Genomic DNA, 6,104 nt, shown 5'->3' with positions numbered 1-6,104 from the left:
TATTATTTATTTCAATGATATTAGGACATTTGTTAAATGTGCCGAGGAAAATATTTATATCCATTTAAATTACTTTTTCATCCTCTTGGAATAAATAAGTAATTTTTCTTTAATTGATTTCTTATGAGTTTGGATTGAAGGTAATAAACTTTTTTATTGCGCTCGAATATGTTTCAGCTTCTACCCAAAGTCCCTTTGCAGGAAGAGAATTACTTTTATAACATTTATAATTTCATAATCCAAATTTTAACTCAGTAAACGATGACATCAGTTTAATAGTACGCAGAAATCAGAAGATAAAAAGCCCTTTTTAAACCTAATAGTAAGTCATGGGCAAGCAGTTCTGTGGCTTTCAAGCGTGTTAAGTTTTGTAACCTATTTTATGTGAATTTTTTTTTGTATGTTCTTAATATTTGTTTCTGTTCATGAAATAGTGCTTCTGTAACAATCCAAAACTAGCACAGTGCACTAAAGCGTTTGATAGCTTCGAGGAAAATGTCCGGCATTCCAATTTAACGCATAAAAAAGAATGTCAGAAAGCTTTTATAAGTCGTTAAAGTGCATTCCAAAGGGTTTCAATGAAATTATATTGGTTTTTCCCTCAAAGAACATTCCCAGCCGTTCTGAAGGAAAAAGCTGTGAGATATACTATGGGCTTCGGAACAGAAATTTAGCATCAGTCTCACAAAGTGCGTGAGAGAGCGTGTGTATTTGGACGTGGAGCAGGTGGCTGACGGCGCGTGTGTACGCGCCGCCCGCCCGCCTGCCCTTTTGAAGAGGTTCCAAGATCAACCAATTGTTCGCGTCGGGGACGTAATTGCGCGCGTGATGAGAGTGCCTGACACGATAATAAAGCGCGCGCCCAAGTGACGCTTGCTTGCTTGCCTCGCTCGTTCGCTCTGGCTCGCTCGCTCGCTCGCACCCCCGGGGTGCATTGTGCCGGCAGATTAGCCTGACAAATGCTGCGACATTGCATTATCGTTGTTATGTGCCTGCCTCCAAGGAGGGAGGACGCACTTAGCAGTCCTGGACCTGATTACAAAAGACGACTTTTTATCCAGACACGCCAGACGAGTAATTCAATTTCGACATTTTGAACGTCAGAGAGACTAGGCAATTTAGTCGACTGACAATATTTTAAAAGTTTTAGAGAGGATAATTCTGGCGCTGGCGTAATGCCCTCACAAATAACAAATGCATTATTAAGTAATGTAATAAGTAAATGTTGTGAAAGACATGTGAAATATCAATGATGATAAAAAATAAGGCCTTTTCGTCTCATATATCAACAAGTAAGAATTTATTCTACCAGATAATTAAAACCAACAGAAAATAGAAACATTATCATCACTTTCCCCATTTAAAAAGGAAGAACAACAAGGGAAGTTAATTAAGGGCGTTTTTGTATACGTCAATTGTATAAGCAGAGAGTGTGAAATAAATTAACCCCTCCTCCATAAGTGGACAGTCGCTGGAAACCCCAAACCACACACAGTCCTTATATACTTTTCACAGAAGTGCCAGACCATTAATTTAAGTCACTGGGTTCATACCATGTTATAATTCTAGTCAGAAAATAGATAAATTTATAAGCTTACTTAGGTGATTAAAATTTTGAGTTTTGAAGTGACGACCAAATAAAATAAAAAAGTCTTGTATTTGTTAACGACGAATTGCACTACTTAAAGTTTACATGATAGGGTTGTTCATGTTCAGCAATCTGACTTGTCGAGGAAAGGGACGGCGTTGATGCATCAAATGCCTAAACGGCGTGACTTCCTAGTACAGTCATTCGAGCAAGTGCATTTTCATCGAATTTCACGCTTTCAAAGCGCGTCCAGCAGGAAATCCGTCCCTTTCCCACGCGGCCAGAAAGTTTGACCATGAAAGCTAATTAAGCCTAAAACTTTTGGATGGCAAAACTAACTACTGTTCACACTGCCGACAACTTAGAATCTAATCTGTAAAGGCCGACGCAAAAATCGATCTGCTTCCTCCGCAATTAATTGGATACCCTTGTTTATCCACAGTGTGATCGACTGCACAGCTTTGTAGCACCACAAAAGTGGACGGATGAAAGGAATCCACTCTAAAATGGGATATTCACTGAACTATATGTACAGTATTAATTTCATTTTATCAAAAGGAAAGTGTGCTGTAGACCTTTTAAAAGGTTAAAACAAGAGTTTAAAATTGCACTTCCTTCCCAATTTTTCATGTGTATTATTAAAACTTTCTTGAAGGTTTTACCACATAAATAAATAGTTAGCTCAAAACTATATAAAATCAAGCTGATTTAAAAAAAATAGATATTGAGTTGAATTGGCTTTAAAAAGATCTATTTGTTTATATCCATAAAAAGTTAATCCTTTCAATGCTCCTATAACACGCTAACGCAAATGAAATTAAAAAAATTCACCATGTGATCAGATCATATTGTTTGTTAAAGTCGTTTAAAAATATGCCAATTCGCCACTAACAAAACAAGTTTAGAGTAGCATCCCATGCATGAGTCAGAAAAAATTCACTAAAACCCCCTATAGATCCTAGAAAAGATTTAGAAATTACTTTCTTTTAAAGGAATGAATAATTTACATTTAAGTCTACGACATATGATTAAAATCATTTTTTCAGTATATTTCACATTTTTTGTCTTAAAATTTGCAGTTTTGGACACAAAATTTGGTACAGCTCAATAATACTACAATTTAATTTTATTCTAATCACGTTTACAGAGAGCTGACAGTGAGAAATCAGAATCAATCGACTTAAAATTTGAAGTCTGGTATAAATGAAACATTATCGATGCAAATCGAACAGTTACATCCTCATAGAAGTGTTAAAAATCTCGTTTGATCCACGGGCCGTATTAATTTTTTTATCGATCTCGGCGGCACATTCATTCGGCGTGCGTAAATTAAGTGCGGCAGACGCGAAAGCGGGCACTTTTGGCGGAGGGGCGGTCGGGGGCGGCAGCGCGAGCGGCGAGGGGAGGCGGCCGGAAAAGCGTGTTCTCTCTTCGAATCAGCAGCTGCATCGATTTTGCACGCGAGCCCAGCAGGAGGGAAATTCCTCGTCGCCCGGCCGCCGCCGTCGCAGCCGCGGCCTCCGCACGGCCGCCTCCGGGGCCGCCCCCGGCCGTTGGGCACCTGTGGCTCTGCCGCGGCGATCGGCCTTTCTTGTCGCGTGCCTCCGGTAACACCCCCGCGGGGGGTGCATCCGACCGCCGGCGGTCTGGAGGGATAGGCGATTTGATTAATGACATGTACGGCAGCACCCATGTATTTGATGTTCGCAGACGGCCGTGCGGCTTTTCCTGTCAAACATCCGACAGATAAGATTTTGTCCCGGCATGGAGTGAGCCGCAAGATGCGCATTATTTGTCAACAGTTGAATCATTTGCTGTCAAGGGTCGTGTTTGGCAAAGAATAAATTAAGAACTCAACGATTGGTGAATTAATATTCGGATTCTATTATATGATTCTACCTTTTTTCAAGAAAACGTAAGATTTTAATGTTCGCGGCAAGAAAACACCTGATGTATAATCGGTTGGCAAGGGTCAGCAGATTTGCCTGAAACATTGGTGGCAAGTTTGCCCATGTCTTGAGGCTCCAAAATTGCCCATCGTAGGTTCCTATACCCCCACCACCTCAGATTTGGGGGTTGTTTTTTGAGAAAAGTCATGATATTTTGACAACGAATAACTTCGCCCCAAGTGATGCTACAGAGAATCGAGCCAAAAACGGTTTGATTTGTCTCTAAACAAGTACTTTTTCGATTAGTCATATAGTTTTATGAGCTCACACGTTAAGGTCACTTCTGGTGACCCCGGGACATTCAAATTCTACAAATGACTTCCACTTTGAATCTTTTTTACTCAAAATATAGCCTCACTAAGAAAGCAAAACATATTATCAAAGGATTCAGTTTAATTTTCGATCAAATTTCTAAACAGCTTTGATTAGATCCTTGTGTGTAGATTAATTTTAAGAAATACATTGTTAATATTTTTCAAGAACAATCCCAATTTTATGCAATCACGGACGTAACGTACGTCATTTAATTAAGGTTCTAATCTAACACAAGAGACAAAAAACAGCTAGTGAAAAATCTGAAAACATGACTTATTGAAGCTCTGCACAACGCCGAGGAATTCACCACTCTCACAGAATTTGCATGAATAGTCAAAATATTTTGTAGTTATCGCAGGATCAGCAATAATATTTCCCTTGCTTAACACAATTTAAATTTAAGAAGCACGGGTGATTTGAAATAAGGCCTAGTCGATGTTTTATTCATCAGAATGGGGAGCATAAGAAATTATTTTAGTAGATTTGCGCGAAGTTTTCCCTCTGCAAAAGTGAATAGGGTGGAAAAGCTGAAAGAGTCTCTCGACGGTTTGTTTTTTCCGCCGCGCTTTTACGGCCAATGCGTGCGTTCTGATTAAACCGCGACCGTAAAGCCATATTGGATTGCAACCCTACATTAGGGCTGTATTCAAATTCGAGCCAGAATATAGCGAGTAAAGACTCATCAAATCAAATCTGATGGCGAGGCGGGCAATATTACCCGAGCGCCTATTTTCAGTCGTTCCGCTTTTTAAATGCGAACAAAGGAAGCGAGAGAGTCCAAAGGTGCTGATTACGTGTCGGCAAAAGCAGATAAAGAGCCGCTTTTAATGCCGAATTTACAACACTTTTTGCGACCTCTGCTCTGCAGACATGTTTTATTTTTTACGCCGGTCTTATTCGGCTCGCAACTGCAAGGAGCAGGGAGACCGACTTGAGCATGTGGGCCAGAAACTTGTGTCCGTTTAAGAGTTTTAAGCCACTGACAGATAGTGCATGGAGTTTTAACAGAAGTGTCGCCCATTCTTTTTTGTAATTGACCTGTGATACTATATATAATGTATTATGGCTAAATGTGAGAATAAACAAACATATAGATAGTGCTAGTGTCCATCAACAAAAGTTTTTAGCTGTCATTCTTCAGGGAAAAATCCAACCCAAAATTGCTAAATTTCAACCCCTTTTTAAAAATTAAAAATTGTTATACATACGCCGGAATTTTATAATCTTTTGCAATTAATATAAAAAAATGTTTCAAATATGGGATGGTACCATATTTTTAAAATATTCAAAAGCATGAGTTAAGTCAGCATGCTTTTAGTGGTACGTTTTTGCTATCAAAATTGTAGCAAGGGGTTTGTTTTTTATTCAGCGAAGTAAATTAAATTAATTAAAATAAATTTGCACTTGATCTACGCCAGCACCATCGTCCCCTAGAAAAGAAGATATAGTCAAATAGCTCTATAGTAATTTAAATTTCGAGGAAATGGGTCGACCCATAAGCATGCATCACCGACTTTTCTGATACTGGCATGGTAGCACAGCGTGGCCCGATCTGCAGGCGGCCTTGGTCTAAAGGCTAGCAACTGCGGCCGCATGCATCCTCCGTTAATAAATTTCTTATCTTCCTCCCTTGAGATGGTCCTCGGCCCTCTCGAAACCGTAAAGACACACGCGCGCGCGCACGCCTGCATTGCTCGCAAATTGAATTGCCGGTGCCCGCCGCCGCCACTGCCGCCGCCGACCCACTCAATATGCCGTTTCCGAGGCACAAAAACCGCATGCCCGCAAGTCTATTGACGAAACTCAAAACGGTCCAATCCTAAATGGAAAATGCCCGGTTCGAAAATAAGAAAACAACAATGTTATAACAGTAGTAACCAACATTGAAATTAATTTGTGAGAGAAATAACCGGCTGAGAGACATAACTGCGGATCAAACAGAGTGTGAGTGTTTAAAGATTCGAATGGATGGTTCGTTATTTTTTATCCATCGTGAAAAATAAAAAAAGCGTATATTAACTGCTGAAATTGCTCTAAATAAAATGAAAAATCTGCAAAGAATTGTGACTACTTTTTTTGAAGAATATCCATCTAAGTCTGTCCAATGGACGTCTATTTAAAAATTCGTAACTCCGAAAATGATATTTTAAAGAAATGATTCATCATGCGTTCGTTGTTTCTATTGAAGGTGCGACCAGTTGGATGGACCATACGAATTCAAAGATTATCACTTCCACTTTAAGCTGTTTAGA

The sequence above is a fragment of the Cloeon dipterum genome, chromosome X (genome assembly GCF_949628265.1).
Source record: "Cloeon dipterum chromosome X, ieCloDipt1.1, whole genome shotgun sequence".
Lineage (NCBI taxonomy): Eukaryota > Metazoa > Arthropoda > Insecta > Ephemeroptera > Baetidae > Cloeon > Cloeon dipterum.
This window is presented reverse-complemented; position numbering follows the sequence as displayed.